Source organism: Bos indicus, chromosome 6 (assembly GCF_029378745.1).
Source record: "Bos indicus isolate NIAB-ARS_2022 breed Sahiwal x Tharparkar chromosome 6, NIAB-ARS_B.indTharparkar_mat_pri_1.0, whole genome shotgun sequence".
Taxonomy (NCBI): Eukaryota; Metazoa; Chordata; class Mammalia; order Artiodactyla; family Bovidae; genus Bos; species Bos indicus.
Window position 1 is genome coordinate 63,655,501 of NC_091765.1, and position 19,217 is coordinate 63,674,717.

Here is a 19,217-nt window from a genome sequence, read left to right on the forward strand (position 1 = left end):
GAGGAATCCAAGGTGAAGAGAACAGTTCAAAAACTAATGAGAGGATGAGGTTGAAGGCAAGCTTTCCTAGTACTGCCATCTTCTAGAATAGAATTCTTAGCCATTTAATAATTATAAATTTAAATCTTCCATTCTAGGTTTTTGTGAAAATATATTAGTCAAAGTATGAAGGTAAACTCTGTCTTATTTAATAATTTGCTAATTAGATACACAACTTTAAATATTCATACATATAATTCTTCTCTGCACCTGCAAATGTTAGCAGCTGGCATAAATCTTAGTCTCTCCCTATGCTTAGGAAATATTTATAAACAGCCCTACAGAAGGAGATGTACCCTCAACACCTTAATTCATGGGGTATACAGTCACCCTAGTGCTATAAGGCACATCCAGAACAGGGCAGGAAGAAACATGTACAGATACACAAGATAATCCTAGCATCTGCTTCAGAGAGTGGTGAGGTAGGATAACTCTAGAGCCAATGCATAACTTCTCAAAATGGAATCTCTGGATATAAAGGAAAAACAAATATGTGAACATTGTGCTAATGGCCAGACAGGAGTTGTGGTCTAAAACATTTATTTTGAAAAGCATTATCCTGCTACTGTTCCATTCACAACTTTGTACCGTTCTGGGCTTTGTTTGTTCCATTCTTTAAGTACATTGGACATCTATGCATGATGAGCCTTTTGTATATTTTAACCTTAACACTTCATATTTTGGGTCATTTTTACTTTCAGGAATAACAGCATAGCACCAGTCACACTAGGATTAAACATGATTATGTGTGTGTATGTGTGTATGTCTGTGTGTGTGTGTGTGTGTGTCTGTGTGTCTGTGTGTCTGTGTGTGTGTTCTGGCAGCTGTTTACACCGCATGGATTAATTTTTTTCTAAAAAAAATAAAAAACAGGATTCTACTTTGTGCCATTTGCCTTTAACCTCCATGGGTTCAGAATTAGGATTAAAGCAATTTGATTTGGTGAAAGTGACTACTTAAATCCCTCAGTATATAAAAAACATAGGTCTATTCCCATATATTTTATTTACTTACAGGGTTTGGGACCTGAATTACCGAGATAATTTTCTTCAATCTTCACTGTATTTGTCTCAACAATTTAAAACTTAAACACCATTTTATTTTTCACATTTTAGCTTAGGATTTTTTGTATAAACAGGTTGTATCTTTCCTCCTCGGCTTTAAGCCCTATTTGTTTGTCTAGTTAGCTTTCTCTGTATTTGTTATTTACTATGGGTGGCCAAGGCTGATACTCCTGTCTTTCTAATATCTGAACATTTGAAAGCAAGCTGTTTTCCAGAAAGATTCCCATGCATGAGTAACAGTAGTCTGACAGTGAAATTAACCACCTCACATTCTTCATCCCTTTATTCTTCCAAATGAGAAAACTAATCTTGTTATGTAAGAAGTCATTACTTCATCTACTCATCAGCTGTTTCTGACATGCTCCAGTTGGCTCTCAGTTTGGAAATAAAATTACACAAGGATGAAAATGAAGCCTGTTTCAGAACATTTTCAAGGAAGATTTGTTCCTTTAATGGGCTCTTTGCTGAAAGATATGGTTTTTAATTTGTGAGAAAATAAAAATGCAGTTCAACCAAGTGAAGCATAAAAAGTCATGGGTCAAAAGACTTTCTTATTTTTATAGCAAGAAGTTCAAACTCCGTATGAAGTGAAATCACAAGCACAGTTCTTGCTGTGATTTACTTCTAACAGTTTGGGTAATTCATCAGAAAATAATTCAAAACAGTCTGGTTTTGATGTCAGGGTTTCATATATACTAGTTGCAGAACCAGTATTTTTTCTAAGTAAAGTATTAAGCACATTAACTTCAACCTCACCATGTATATTTTCTTATAATGATAGGTTTCTGTTTTACTTGTTGTGGCAAATAAAGTATTTTCTAACTAATACACGAGGTTGATAAAGAATGTTTGCATAATGTTCTCCACAGTATTTCTGGTTGCAAGAGATTTTATAAATACTGGAGCTGAGAGCAAACCCTGAGGATATAGTGAAATAATCAAGGCTCAGAAAGAACACAAAAGTCTGAGATAAAGTTTGTTATTATTGACATTAATAATTATAATTATCATTATTTTATTTAAATGCTTGAAGAAGATAGCAATTAAGAAAATACAGGGACTTCCTTAGTGGTCCAGTGATTAAGAATCCTCCTCCTTGCAGCGCAAGGGATACTGGTTCAATCCCTGGGTTGGAGAACTAAGATCCCCCATGCCACGACACAGTTAAGCCCGAAGCCACAACTACTGAGCCCATAAGCCACAATTAGAGAGTCTGCGCACCAGAAAGATCTCGCATGACTCAACAAAGATCCCATGTGCCCCAACTAAGACCCAACGCAGCCAAATAAAAAACTGTTTAAGAAAAATAAAGAAAATACAGTCTCTGGAGATAAACTTTCTGCACTCTCACACCAGTTTCACCACTTTCTAGCTCTTTAGCTGTGGTATCTTGGGCAAGTTACTCAGCATATCTATGCCCTGATAGCCTCATGTGTTGAATAAGGACAGGGTTAGGGGCAGTAAATAAAGTAGGTCCTAACTCATATAGACACTGTGGAGGTTTAGTTCATCAATACAAACAGTAGGGCAATGGCACCCCACTCCAGTACTCTTGCCTGGAAACTCCCATGGACAGAGGAGCCTGGTAGGCTGCAGTCCATGGGGCCGTGAAAGTCAGACACGACTGAGCGACTTCACTTTCACTTTTCACTTTGATGCATTGGAGAAGGAAATGGCAACCCACTCCAGTGTTCTTGCCTGGAGAATCCCAGGGATGGCGGAGCCTGGTGGGCTGCCATCTATGGGGTTGCACAGAGTCGGACACGACTGAAGCGACTTAGCAGTAGCAGCAAAAGTCATTTCCTGGACACTTGCTTTGCCTCAGACACTATTCAAAACAATTTATAATCCCCAAAGTTTATAACTTTAAGTTTTAAAATATTGATTTAGAAAGCACATTGGGAATTTATACACTCTTTCCGAGATACTTTCTCATAGGAAAATAAAGTAATGCCACTGTCCCTCTGTTCAGTCGCTTAGTTATGTCTAACTCTCTGGACTATAGTCCATCAGGCTCCTCAGTCCATGGAATTTTCCAGGCAAGCATACTGGAATGGGTTGCTACCTTCTGGGGATCTTCCCAACCCAGGGATCGAATACAGGTCTCCTGTGTCTCCTGCATTGGCAGGCGGGTTCTTTATCACTGTGCCACCTGGGAAGCCCAAGGCCACTACCTGTAATCAAGTAATAATTGAATATTTTTACTAATATTTAACTGTCCTATGTATTAGCTTCATTCTCAAATACTTAATAATTAGATTTATTGGTTTTATAAGGCACACCACAACTGATAAAAGATTAACATAAAAATAATTATTGCAATTGACCTCTCTAAAGGATTTTTCGTAACACCTACTAAATGTCTTATTCTGACTCCAACAAATATATTTGAATTAGAGGGAGATCTGAGAATTGCATAACCAGTTTGTTAATATACATTCTGGCAAACCCAACGATTTGGCTCTCCTGCCTGTATTTTCTCTTAGCTTATGGCAATTTTCACATGGAAGGCATCCATACAATATACAGATATTATTGTGCATAGTAAGTACTCAATAAAAATAATTTTAGATGACTTTCCATTAGGAATGCAAGAAAATTAACTATTTTATGCTAGCAAAGACCATGAGAATCAAGCTGCTAAATAATCAGTGCCATCCAGAGAGTTGTTTTAAAGCTTCAACAACTACGGGAAATGATTCCACCACGGGAAATGGTTCCAGCTTTTATTGGGTCGAATCTTAACTACCCACAAGTTACTTTGGGAAATCCATTAATCTTCAGAGAGCTCTGAGATTTACTTCATTATTGACTGTCAGTAGAAACTGAGTTTGCCCATCATTCCCTGGCAGCTAAGGAGAAGAATGTAGAGAAAAAGAGAGCTGTGTTTTGGTTCCCATTCTGTAGTCACTTATTTGATATACTGTGCAAGTCACTTATCATCCCAGGGCTTTTGTTTTTCCATCTGCGTACTGACACTAAAATATCTCTTTTAAGATCTTGCTAAATGTTGGTTACAGGGTAGGTACCATAAGAACCAGAATGTTTCCTTTGGAACATTATATCGGAGAAGTAAATATTCCTGTAAGGTCTTACACTAATTAATGGGTTTCAATAGTTTTAAGGATAAATTCTCTATTTCTGTTTTTAAGACAGAAAACAATTTCACTATTTTTCTTCTAAAATGTTTTATTTAAAATGTGTAGCTATCAAACGGAGAAGGCAATGGCACCCCACTCCAGTACTCTTGCCTGGCAAATCCCATGGACAGAGGAGCCTGGTAGGCTGCAGTCCACAGGGTTGTGAAGAGTCGGACACGACTGAGCAACTTCCCTCTCACTTTTCACTTTCATGTATTGGTGAAGGAAATGGCAACCCACTCCAGCGTTCTTGCCTTGGAGAATCCCAGGGACGGGGGAGCCTGGTGGGCTGCCATATATGGGGTCGCACAGAGTCGGACACGACTGAAGTGACTTAGCAGCAGCAGCTATCAAAAATGATCATTCACAAATTAATTGCATTTTTGACAACAATGAAGTTTTGTAGACAGTATCCTGAAGACTTTGAGAAAAAGCTCTCCCATGTTACATGTTTCTTAATAAGTTTGTATTACATTCTCTCCTAATTCTTTTTTAGAGGGTCTTTCTGTAAAAAATGATTTCAGTGTCATTATGTGAGGTGGAACCAGTACTGGTCTGAATCAAGTTTCTCATGAACTACTCTTGGCTTGACCAAACCATCGTGTGACTATGAGTCATTCATTCAACTGCCCAGCCTCAATTACCTCACCAGCAAAGAAGGAAAATATGGTAAAACTGCCTCACTACTGGAAGTGAACCACAACACTGGTATCACCAAGGACGTTTTAAGAAATCTAGAAACTCAAGTTCAGACTTGCTGAATCAGAACTGACATTTTAACAAAATCCCTAAGTAATTTCTGTACACATTAAACTTTGAAAAGTGTTGAAAGAATGAAATTTAACAGTTTGTGAAAGCAGCTAGTAAATTGTAAAGTTCAACAGAGATGTAACACAGCCATTATTCTCATGTTCTTCATTCCAATCAGAGATACAATTAACCTTGAGCTTTTTCTTTACAATTAGATTAAAAACAAGCACCTCAACACGAATCAGCCACAGGTGGCAGAGGCCAACACAATGTTATAAAGTAATTATCCTCCAATAAAAAGGAAAAAAGAAAAAAAACAAGAGTTCCAGCACAAACTTTTGTACTAGATTATAGACGACTAATGCATACTTATTTGAATGAAAAACAAAAGCAATATTTACTCAAAGAATACACTAACACTAATTCAAAAGATACATGCACTCCAATGTTCACTGCAGCATTATTTACAACAGCCAGACATGGAAGCAACTTACATGTCCAACATAGGTGAATGGTTAAAGAAGATGCAGTATATTTGCATGATGAAATATTACTCAGCCATAAAAATAATGAGATTTTGTCCTTTAGGACAACATGATTGAATCTAGAGGGTATTATGCTAAGTGAAACAGATCAGACAGAGAAAGACAAGTACTGCATGATCTCATTTATATGTGAAATCTAAAAAACAAAAGAAAGTAAAATGGCAAGAGTCTCAGAGATACAGAGAAATAAGTTTTTGCCAGAAGGGATGGGGTGAGATGAGGCAAAATAGCTGAAAAGGATTAAGAGGTCAACCCTCCAGCAATATAGTAGGCAAACCACAGAATGTCATATATAGCATTGGAAATATGGTTAATAATATTGTAACAACTTTGTATGGGAAAGATGGTTACTAGACATCATGGTGATCATTCCCTTATATATGTCAAATCATTATGTAGCACACCTGAAACTAGTATATTCAGTCAATAAAAGTCAACAATATTTCAATAAAGAAACAAGAAAAAAGTGAGTTGAATTATAAAGCACCTGTTCTAAGCATAATATTAATAATGAAAGTGAAAGTCACTCAGTCGTGTCCGACTCTTAGAGAATCCATGGACTATACAGTCCATGGAATTCTCCAGGCCAGAATACTGGAGTGGGTAGCCTTTCCCTTCTCCATGGGATCTTCCCAACCCAGGGATTAAACCCAGGTCTCTCGCCTTGCAGGCAGATTCTGCACCAGCTGAGCCACCAGATAAGTCCAAGAATACTGGAGTGAGTAGCTTATCCCTTCTCCAGCGGATCTCCCCAACCCAGAAATCAAAGCGGGGTTTCCCACACTGCAGGCAAATTCTTTACCAGCTGAGTTACCAGGGAAGCCAATATTAATAATAGTCTAATACATAATTTTCTTAAGATACAAAGGCCTAAAATTATTAGTTTTTGTTCTTCAGTGTTACAGTGCCAATACAGATAGAGAGTGATAGCTAGCAAAAGAGGAAGGTAGATTTTAAAATGTAATTAAATCCAATAATGTGTTTTGTACAAGTCATATAGGGAAACATTCATGGAGCAGCATGCACTAAATTTGGAAATCATTCTTAGTAATTCAAATAAATAACTTTCTAAATATCTTGGAATTAGCTTTACCACATAAAATTTAAATGTCCATTCTAAATTTGACCTCATAGATTTTAGTGTAGAGGAGACTAGAGTGAATATAACTTCAATTTTTCATTTAAGACCATGGCAGCTTCCATCTACTGGCATTTCCCAGCAATACCATGAGAAATATACTATGACATCTCATGGCTCAATACCTCACAATCTGGCTACTGCAGATACTTTATGTCCTATATAGAAAAGCCCCAATAATTCAGGAAAAAAATGCACATGAGCCTGCCAGCTTTTTCTATTGTCTTTGTACTTTTCAGTGTAACTAAAAGCCTCACACTTCAGATTAGCTATGCCAGGATTCCCTGGTGGCTCAAACAGTAAAGAATCCACCTATAATGTAGAAGACCCAGCTTCAACCCCAGGGTCAGGAAGATCCCCTGGAGAAGGGAATGGCAACCCACTCTAGTATTCTTGCCTGGTGAATTCCATGGAAAGAGGAGCCTGGCAGGCTACAGTCCACAGGGTCACAAAGAGTTGGACAGGACTGAGCAATTAACACACATAGACACAGACATGCCAGAATCACAGCAGTTGAGTGAATCTTTTGGTTGGTCTTTCAGCCATCAGTGATACACTGTCACAACTTCCTGCAAGATTTACAAATGTGGGTCAAACCTCAGGAACATATTTCACTTATAAAAATTATGCTCACTCAACTATTTGCTTGAAACCTCAGGTCAGTGCTGTCTTTACTTTTGTATAATACTGTTACTAGTTCATTCCTGTTTTATTTAATTCTGCCTTTCTCAAATACATCAGTGTATCTTCTTACCTTTTGAATTTCTAGAAATTTTATTGTCTCTGAACTTCTTACTCTAGTTTCCATAAGTGTTTGTTATTCATGGATGTTATCAATATCATTATCTATATCAATATCAGAACATTATCTATTTTGCAGGGACTGAAGCCCATCTTTGTAGTAGCTTTCAGTTAATTGTGGGATTCAGTTTTAGAAAAAAAATTAGAATTGAAAATCAGAGTGACCTGGGTACAAATCACAGTCTGACAGTTACTAGAAGTGTACACTTGAGCTAAATTACCTAACTACTGTGAGCCTCAGTGAATCTGTCTATATAGCAGGTACGAAGAAATGGCCACCAGAGATTCACACCAGATATGTGAAAGTTAAATAAGGTAATATACGCATGGCACTGGTACACAGTGAACGCAGGCACTCAGTTTCATGTTGTGATGATGACGGTGACAAAGACAATGTGTTAGTGATGCTGATTCAGAGTTTCAGTCACTTTCCTGTTTGAGCAAAAGAAGGGAGGGCTTTCTCCCCTAGAGCAGAGACGATATTGTGACACTGACCCTCCAACACCATCCTCATCTCCTGTCATTAAAGTATCACAGATGTCATGGTAAGACTGGAAGACTTTTTGTGGATCATCCATGTTAAACATTTTTCATCAATGGAGAAACTGTTCTATAATTCCACATTCATTACAAATTGAGAAGACATGGTAGTTTTACATGACTTCTAAAGAATGTCCATGAAAAAAATTACATTTCTGGAGTTATCTGCTTCTTCTCAGTTTGGCAATAGATTTTTGATGGAAAGAATGGCTCTAATGGTAAGAACTCTTAATACATTAATACATTAATTTTACTATTAGTACATCACTACAGTCCATTCTAAAGGAGATCAGTCCTGGATGTTCTTTGGAAGGAATGATGCTAAAGCTGAAACTCCAGTATTTTGGCCACCTGATGCAAAGAGTTGACTCATTGGAAAAGACTCTGATGCTGGGAAGGATTGGGGGCAGGAGGAGAAGGGGACGACAGAGGATGAGATGGCTGGGTGGCATCACTGACTCGATGGATATGAGTTTGGGTGAACTCTGGGTAATGGACAGGGAGGCCTGGCGTGCTGCAATTCATGGGGTCACAAAGAGTTGGACACGACTGAGCGACTGAACTAAACTGAACTGAACAAATTAAATACATGTTCTTAATTTTACATCCTTTCATGATGTCAAGAAAAACAAAGAACCAGAGTATTAATAACATACAGACACTCCCTTAGTTGGGGATATTTTAATTCAATGATAATAGGAATACAATCAGCTCCTATACACATTAACAACCATAGTATTTTACAATTATCTTCTTTTAGAAAGACAAATACACTCAATATAATATTCTCTATTCTATTATAAAGCACTGAGAAAATGATTTGGATTCAATGAGAGAAAACAGATCTCAGAGTCTTAATGATGGGCTAATCATGTTGTTCTTGATATAATAAATGTGACACCATATGAATATAAATTAATCTGCCATTGCCATTTTTGAGTAGAAAATTTTATTGTTCATCTTTCTTGTTAATTTGGAGATGGCAATTTACAGGGAAAAAAGCCACAAATAAGTTTCCATACAGTTACTCCACAGAAACTAATGAACCCTCAAGTAAAACACAGACCAAATTTCTCTCAGATCATCACGCTTTAAGAGACATAAAGATTAATGCAATATGCTAAAAAAAAAAAAAAAAAAACACTTGAATGAGTCAGAAGACCTAAATTTAAGTCACCATTCAATTATTTTATAGCTACACAATCTTGAGTAAGTCACATCTTCTAAATTTCAATATTCTTAATTTTCATAGAAGAACTTGGACTAGATCAACAAATGTTTTTTTCCAACTGGTCTCCTTGACAGTCAAATCCTCTTTTTTAAGCACATTCTACACAGAATTTCAATACATTTCTAACAGATGACAGTGGATTTGCTCTGTTGGAAAGAAGATGAGAGAAACATGGTCCAGCACCTACAGCCTTACTTGTCACACACCACTATTACACAAATACCTTAAATGTTGTTTCAAATCAAGTGTCTCCACTTCTAAAAGTTATTCATCACAAGTTTATGAATTTCAGTCCTTCAACACAGAGGAGAATGGAATATTATTCAAATGTTATTCTCAATGGTACGACAGAGCCTAAGTGCTTAATAAATGGTCTTTATCTGCAATTCTATCCTACATTTATGTACTATTTTACTTCTTACAAAGCACTTCCAGTTTCCCAGTCTCTCACTTGCTTTTCCACTTATGAAATAGGCAAGACAAGTATAAATAAAAGAGGAGTAGGTTCCTTCTCACTGTATTCATCTTTCTCTTTACAATTTTTCCAATAGTTAGGAAAAGACAAATTCATCATAATAATTCCATTATGAATGATTATATTTTTATCACACCACACTACACACATGTTCCATACTCATTTTACTCTTACAAAAATGCCTTTTGCTTTATATGAGAGACCAGGGATTCTCTTCCTTGGCACTACTAACATCTGGGATTGGATAATTCTTTGCTGTCCTGTGAACTATAAGATGTTTAGCAGCACCCTGGCCTTTACCCTCAATACAGTTTTTAAACTACCCCCATTGCTATAACCTAAACTTTTAAGATGTCTTCAGATGTTGTCAAGTATCTCCTGGGGAGAAAAACAATCCCTAGTTGAGAGCCACTTGACAGACAAACACTGAGACCAAATGTAATGGCTAAGTCATTTTAATATGCCTACCATATTCTCAACTATTTGCACACATGAATGGAGAACAATGCCATTCTTTTGCTGTTGTTGTTGTTGCTGTTTAATGGCCCAAATAATGAGCTGAATGCACTGAAGCCTTTTCATTTTATCCATATGGAGACAATGGAATGAGTACATCATAGAATACACAGGTACTTTATTAGACCTTGTGAAAAACACTGTATCTTTTCATTGACAACTGAAGATAAGGATAGGAAATCTAACATAAAGACCAGGAAAGATGTGAGTCCTATCATGAATATTAATTATACCGAACAGCAGGCTGTATAGAAAGCATTAGATGCTTAAGTCACCAGTAAATTAGGAAGCCTTTTGTTGGAGATATTCTAGATAAAAACATATGCTACTGTCTTAAAGACATAACTCAATACTTCTTAAATACTGTGCTTTACCACATCCTTCAAGGGATGCACAGCAGTAGTGCAACTGTCAAGGGCAGAACTGAGCACAAGCTGGGTATAACTAAAGTCAAGTCTTCAATGAATACCTAAGGACAATACATAACTGACAGACAGTCCTTCAAGGAAGGTCCTGGTGATTACTCAAAGCTGACACCATCACTCATCCATTTTTCCACACATTTATGAAATGATCACTTCATCTGATAATATGTAAGAGATGAGAAAGTGAAGATAATACAGCAGCTGAGTTAGAGATGTGGTGTATGAAGGTGGATGAGATTGATGATGTAAACATGGACAAAGGCAAAAACACAAGGCAAATCCAAATGTAAAAAGGAGTAGTGGCTGTATTATTAGTTGCCAGATAAATTTTTTGCAAAGTTCAATCACTTTATATATTTAAAAATTAATATGCATAGAAAATAAAATATTCATAATCCTTAACACACTAAAAGAGGTATCATCAAAATATACGGAGCAAAGAATATCAGAAGTATGAGAAAAACTGAACAGAATGTAACTCTGGATAGCATTTCCAATTTTACTGTCAATTGAAAATGCAGAAATTAGGACAGAATTTGAAGGATAGAATTAATAAAGTTGAGTTAATAGCTATAGTATATTGAACTTAGCAGTCTACAGAGAGATATTACATTAATACTTTTTATTCCAATAAGCCACTGAACATTTTTTAAAAGTCACTGAATACATTAGGTGTCTACTACATGCCAGGCATTCCTCCAGTAACTGGAATACAGCAAAGAAAAAAAAGAAAAATTCTCTTCACTATATAGCATACATCTGTTGCATTAAGCCACCAAGAAACCTTCAAAAAATTCCAAGTACATACATTTTTAACTACAACAGTATATAGGAATAAATTAAAGACTTATTTATTTAATATTTAATAAATTTAAATATTTAATAAATTAAATATTTCGGGCAAAAACCTCATCAGTCTTTTTTCTTTTTTTTTAATTAAATGTTAATGCCAATTTTATCCAGGATTATTAGTTCTGGAAGTTTACATTAAGAAAATAAACAGAGATAGGCATGCAGATTTAGCTGCAAGAGTAAATTTACCAAGGCATTAACTACGTTAATAAAAGCTTTATAGGATTTGAATTGTAAATTTATGGAAAAAATTTCAAAAAACCATATGAATGCAATAATACACAACCTTTTAAAACAGAGGTTTGAGGGGTATAGGTAATAATATGAGAAACTCTATAAACATAAGAATAAAAAAATCCAAGATACACTCTAATGTACATATTCTGATCACAAAGGAATAAAACATTAAAGTGATAACCATAAATATTTGGAACTGAAGATATTAAATAAATAAATACACATCGGAAATTTTAAAGTACTTGGCTCAATTGTTTTATAATCAAAGTGAAATCCAAACATACAACCACAGATTACCTAGAATACATCCAAAATGAGAATAACCTATATGAAAATTGTTTAAAGACTTTTCATCAGACAAGGGATAATACCAGGAAAAAATTTTTAGATAACAATAGAAGTATTCAAATAGACAATTAAATACAATAATTATTCTGGCAAACATTTTTTAATTATCTATCTAACATTTTTATAAAGTTAGGAATAAAAATATATACATATAACACATATAAAAAGATTTGGGAAATATGATACTATGTACCAGTCTGTGTTAACAAAGTCGATTATCTCAATGAAATGGAAAATTATTTTTAAGTGAAATACTTAACAAGAACAAATAAGCAAAGAAAAATTTGAAAACCCTGAAAAGACCAATAGTCACAGAAGACATTTTAAAGAGATGAAAGAATCTTCTGCAGGAATGACAGTTTTATTGGTGAATTTCTTATGGTTTCCAGACTAGATAATACTTGTTAAGGTGCAATATAGATACAAGAAAAATGCTAGTCTTTTAGAGAATAGAAAAGATGATAATGATCCTAAGTCAACGAGAAGACTATAACTTCCAAGGACCTCTGACCACAACAGAAGAAATTATGGAAGAATTACAAAATAAAATTTTAAAATTTTGAATAAAATATTAGCAAACCAAATTGAACTGAATATTAAAACTGTAAGTCAAAAATACCAACAAAGATTCACCTCATAAGTATGAAATAGCTTAATATTAGACTCTAAAATAACATATTATCAATAAAACTAGCTAGGAAAAGGATCATCTTCATAGAATTGAAAATTTATAAGGTAAGTTTCATAAAGAACACTTCCTTACAGTCAAGAATCAGGTCATACTCACATAGTTAGCATTTATTTATTTTGATTTATGGTGAGTCACTGAGGGCACCCATCCAAAAGAAAGACCCCCAAATTGTTGTTATTTCTGGTGTATAAAACAACAGAACATGAAACATACAGAAAAACTACAATTATAAGAGAAAGCATGACTGTTACAAAATATTAACTGAAAGATTAGAGATAAAAAACATTCAAGTGGCTGAGAAGATAAAAGTGCAAACTTTGTTATAGCAGTAACAGAAAATATAAAAAGTCATAATATCATAAAATTAAGATATTCCAAGCATTGAATGTGTGATATCTACTTGGAGAAAACTACATATCTTAATTAGGAGATATAAAAATAATTGATGAGGACTTATTTTAAAAATGAATAAAATTATATGTCGGCTCTGATAGCAAAAGAAACTTAGAATAAAATAAAAATGGTACATAATAAATCCCTGAATGAGAGAAGTCTTTTATTTTTAAACAGGATTGAAGAAGTGATAAACGAAAACCCATTTAATAAAATTAAAATAACAAAAGCAGAAATATTTAATTATGTATGTAAAAAAATGAATTAATTCAGGTAAGAATCTGAACCTTCTTGTCATAAAAGAAAAAATAATAAAGTAATAAACATCTCTAAAATGTTCGATCTTATAATAAGTTAAAATGTAAAGCAAATTACAATTACAAATTAATTAATTTAACTATGATAGAGTTAATCAGAGGAATTTTTCAAAAGTATATATTTTGAATTGAACTATTTAGAGAAAGGAAAGAAGAGAAGATGGTGAAGCAAATAAATTTTACTTAGGAAAATTTCTGTTCATAAGACCTTATATATACTCACAATAAAACAAAGTAGATAGACAAGTGAGGCCTTTTTTGAATAGAGAGGTACATTCAAAATTTAAAGCAGGAAAAAAATGAGATTTCTTCCTATTTTCCAGTACCACTGCATTTTAGAGGCAAGGAAACAAACAGGTTTAAATCCTGAATCTATAGTTTAATGCTGGGCAGCACCTAGGCCTCACTGACTTTATATCCAAAATGAAGATATTACCTACCCAATTTATTACCTAATGGGACTGAGACCAAAGATACTGCAGAAATTTACAGATAGAAAGGTAATTAATACTTGTAATATAGTCTGCTTTAAATTTTCAAAAGCTTTTTTTAAAATTCGAAGTATTTTTATTACAATTCATACTTTATTTCTTGAGGAAAGAAGAAACACACTACACACAGCAAGAATTTGGAAATTTGTTTTGGGTGTATAGTGGAAGTAAAGTGAATGAAAGTCACTCAGTCATGCCCAACTGTTTGCAACGCCATGGACTATACAGTCCATGGAATTCTCCAGGCCAGAATACTGGAGTGGGTAGCCTTTCCCTTCTCCAGGGGATTTTCCCAACCCAGGGATTGAATCTAGATCTCCCGCATTGCAGGTGGATTCTTTACCAGCTGAGCCACCAAGGAAGCCCAGGATCAGTCAAATTGTAAAAGGAATTTTAAATGGTTGTGTTATTGATTCTTCCAGAGTGCTTAGGACCCCTAACAAAATACCCAAACAAATTAAGAGCAAGAGAAAAACCTGTTTTTAAAGTACCAGTATTTCAGTGAATGTGAAAATTAAAGTCAAAGTCGCACAGTCCCGTCCGACTCTGCCACCCCACGGACTATGCAGTCCATGGAATTCTCCAGGCCAGAATAGTGGAGTGGGCAGCCTTTTCTTTCTCCAGGGGATCTTCCCAACCCAGGATCAAACCTAGGTTTCCCACATTGCAGGCAGATTCTTTACCAGCTAAACCACAAGGGAAGTCAATGTGAAAACAGGATTAACTCAAAGTGTGTGTGTGTGTGTATGTGTGTGTGTGTGTCTGTGTGTGTGTGTATCATTTTATCTACATCTATAGAAAGAGAAAGAAAGATTCAGTTCAGTTCAGTTGCTCAGTCATATTCCAACTCTTTGAGACCACATGGACTGCAGCAACCCAGGCCTCCCTGTCCATTACCTACTCTCAGTCTTTACTCAAATTCATGTCCATTTAGTCAGTGATGCCATCCAACCGTGTCATACTCTATCATCCCCTTCTCCTTCTGTCCTCAATCTTTCCCAGCATCAGGGTCTTTTCAAATGAGTCAGCTCTTTGCATCAGGTGGCCAAAGTATTGGTGTTTCAGCTTCAACATCAATCCTTCCAATGAACACCCAGGACTGATTTCCTTTAGGATAGAATGGCTGGATCTCCTTGCAGTCCAAGGGACTCTCAAGAGTCTTCTCCAACACAGTTTAAAACCATCAATTCTTTGGTGCTGAGCTTTCTTTATATTCCAACTCTCACATCCATACATGACTACTGGAAAAACCATAGACTTAACTATACAGACCTTTGTGGACAAAGTAATGTCTCTGCTTTTTAATATGCTGTCTAGGTTGATCAAGGAAAAGGCAATGGCACCCCACTCCAGTACTTTTGCCTGGAAAATCCCATGGACAGAGGAGCCTGGTAGGCTGCAGTCCACGGGGTCGCTAAGAGTCACGCACGACTGAGCGTCTTCACTTTCACTTTTCACTTTCATGCATTGGAGAAGGAAATGGCAAGCCACGCCAGTGTTCTTGCCTGAAGAATCCCAGGGACGGCGGAGCCTGGTGGGCTACCGTTTAGCACACCAGGGTTAGACACAACTGACGCGATTTAGCAGCAGGTTGGTCATAACTTTCCTTCCAAGGAGTAAGCGTTTTTTAATTTCATGGCTTCAGTCACCATATGCAGTGATTTTGGAGCCCAAAAAAATAAAATTGGCCACTGTTTCCCCATCTATTTGCCATGAAGTGATGGGACCAGATGCCATGATCTTCGTTTTCTGAATGTTGAGTTTTAAGCCAACTTTTTCACTCTCCTCTTTCACTTTCATCAAGGGGCTCTTTAGTTCTTCTTCACTTTCTGCCATAAGGGTGGTATCATCTGCATATCTGAGTTATTGATATTTCTCCCGGCAATCTTGATTCCGGCTTGTGCTTCCTTCCACCCAGCGTTTCTCATGATGTACTCTGCATAGAAGTTAAATAAGCAAGGTGACAATATACAGCCTTGACGTACTCCTTTTCCTATTTGGAACCAGTCTGTTCTTCCATGTCCAGTTCTAACTGTTGATACTGACCTGCATATAGATTTCTCAAGAGGCAGGTCAGGTGGTCTGGTATTCCCATCTCTTTCAGAATTTTCCACAACTTATTGTGATCCACACAGTCAAGTCTTTAGCATAATCAATAAAGGAGAAGTAGATGTTTTTCTGGAACTCTTGCCTTTTCGATGATCCAGGGGATGTTGGTAATTTGATCTCTGCTTCCTCTGCCTTTTCTAAAACCAGCTTGAACATCTGGAAGTTCACGGTTCACGTTCTGTTGAAGCCTGGCTTGGAGAATTTTGAGCATTACTTTACTAGCATGTGAGATGAGTGGAACTGTGCGGTAGTTTGAACATTCTTTGGCACTGCCTTTCTTTGGGATTGGAATGAAAACTGACCTTTTCCAGTCCTGTGGCCACTGCTGAGTTTTCCAAACTTGCTGGCATTTTGAGTGCAGCACTTTCACAGCATGATCTCTCAGGATCGAAATAGCTGAATTGGAATTCCATCACCTCCACTAGCTTTGTTGGTAAGTAATGCTTTCTAAGGCCCACTTGACTTCACATTCCAGATGTCTGGCTCTAGGTCAGTGATCCCATCATCGTGATTATATGGGTCGTGAAGATCTTTTTTGTACAGTTCTTCTGTGTATTCTTGCCACCTCTTCCTAATATCTTCTGCTTCTGTTAGGTCCATACCATTTCTGTTTTATTGAGCCCATCATTGCATGAAATGTTCCCTTGGTATCTCTAATTTTCTTGAAGAGATCGCTAGTCTTTCCCATTCTATTGCTTTGCTCTATTTCTTTGCATTGATCGCTGAGGAAGGCTTTCTTATCTCTCCTTGCTATTCTCTGCAACTCTGCATTCAACTGGGTATATCTTTCCTTTTCTCCTTTGCTTTTTGCTTCTCTTCTATTCACTGCTATTTGTAAGGTCGCCTCAGACAGCAATTTTGTTTTTTTGCATTTCTTTTTCTTGAGGATGGTCTTTATCCCTGTCTCCTGTACAATGTCACGAACCTCCATCCACAGTTCATCAGGCACTCTGTCTGTCAGATCCAGTCCTTTAAATCTATTTCTCATTTCCACTGTATAATCGTAAGGGATTTGATGTAGGTCGTACCTGAATGGTCTAGTGGTTTTCCCTACTTTCTTCAATTTAAGTCTGAATTTGGCAATAAGGAGTTCATGATCTGAGCCACAGTCTACTCCTGGTCTTGTTTTTGCTGACTGTATAGAGCTTCTCCATTTTTGGCTGCAAAAAATATAATCAATCTGATTTCAATATTGACTATTTGTTGATGTCCATGTGTAGAATCTTCTCTTGTGTTGTTGGAAGAGGGTGTTTGCTATGACCAGTGTGTTCTCTTGGCAAAACTCTATTAGCCTTTGCCCTGCTTCATTCTGCCAAGATCACACACACACACAAACCAAATGCTTTTGCATTCTTTACATATATTTGTTCCTTTTTATCTTGTTAGTTCAATCCCATATCTGTTCTTTTTTCTTCCCCATTTCTTACTACACAGTGGCAGTGGCTCAGCCAACCTTTGATACAACAAAGATCAGAAAACTATTAGTTCCTCTAATAGGACATACGGCATCAATTAGTACTTTCAGTGGAAATGGATATTGGAAAGCAAAGTCTGTCATCTTTGACGTGCCATATCTTACATGTGAGTCCTGAACTAACAGTGATTTCCTAAGGTTTTTAGAATTTGTTGTAGGCCAAAATAATACCTCTCTTCCTGCAAAAGATTTTTTTAAAAAAAAGCCTAGACCTACCTAATCCTCAAATCCTGTGGTTATGTTATCTTCAATGAGAACAAAAGACTTTGCTGATATAAATTTAAGGGCCTAGAGTTGTGGAGATGACATTGGCTTATCTGGATTATTGGGTGAGCCCAATCTAATCAAATTCAAGACAGTAGAAGAGTGGGTCAGAGATGTAATATGAGGACTCAGTCCACTGCTGCAAGCCTTAAAGTGAAGTGTCAGTCGCTGAGTCTTGCCTGACTCTTTGCGACCCCATGGACTGCAGCCCACCAGGCTCCTCTATCCATGGGATTTTCCAGGCAAGGATACTGGAGTAGGTTGCCATTTCCTTCTCCTGGGGATCTTCCCAACCCAGGGGTTGAACCCGGGTCTCCTGCACTGCAGGCAGATTCTTTACTGACTTAGCTATGAGGGAAGCCCTTGTTGCAGGCGTTAAACAAGGAGAAAATGGGGCTACAAGCCAAGGAATGCCAGTGGCCTCTAGAAACTAGAAATGACCTCTGTGTACAGCCAGCAAGAAAATGAGGTCCTTTGTTCTACAACCATAAGAAACTTAACTCTGCAAAAAACTCAAATGAGCGGGGAAATAGATTCTCCTTTAGAGCCATCAGAAAGGACTGCTGGCCTGCCAACACCTTAATTTTAGCTCCATGAAACCCTTACTGAGCTTCTGATCTATGGAATTATAATACATTTATGTTGCCTAAGCTGCTAACTTTGTGTTAATTTGTTATGGCAACAACAGAAAACTAATATAAAATTGCACACTTAGAGAAAATGTTAAAATTCATTTGAGAGAACATAAGACAATGATAAAATTCTCAAGTTCTATCAAATACTTCAAAGTTCTAACTGACTGTAAAGCACTTATGTTAATCATTTATTAAATATCATCAAATAATATTATCTAAAAAGTATAATTACTACTAATACTAATAACAACTAACATATATAGAACGCCAAGTGTTACCCAAAATGTGTGACTAGTATTAGCTTACTTAACCTTCTGGAAGACCTTATGGTAGATTTGGTTTTTATCCATATCTTACAAATAAACAAACTGAGGCTTAGTGAGATACAATAAATTCCCTAGATTCACTCATCTAGTAAAATGTAGAGATGAAACTCAAACCCTAATCTCTGGAAATAAATCTTGTGGTTTTAATACTATAATAATGTTATATATTACCTGTTAATATAGTCAGCAAATTTGCCTTTGTGTCATCTGCATGTTTTGGAGGCTCTGTGGTCCAAATATTTTACTGGAGTTCTCAAAGACCCAGAATCAAAACCTTAATAGAATAGTTAATACCCTCTAAAGTTTGCAGAACATAACAGCATATGAATTTTTAAATAAATAAAATATAAAACACTTTGAACATTGACATTTATAAATATGAATAAAATAGTAAGAAGTTGAATTAAAAATAAATA

At 36.2% G+C, this 19,217-nt stretch overlaps 1 protein-coding gene across 1 annotated transcript in view; it reads right to left on the minus strand.

Annotated features, from left to right (window-relative positions):
- The window catches only part of KCTD8 (potassium channel tetramerization domain containing 8), a 263,192-nt gene that overhangs the window by 122,278 nt on the left and 121,697 nt on the right, over nucleotides 1–19,217 (minus strand). The gene's annotated exons all lie outside the window — the stretch shown is intronic.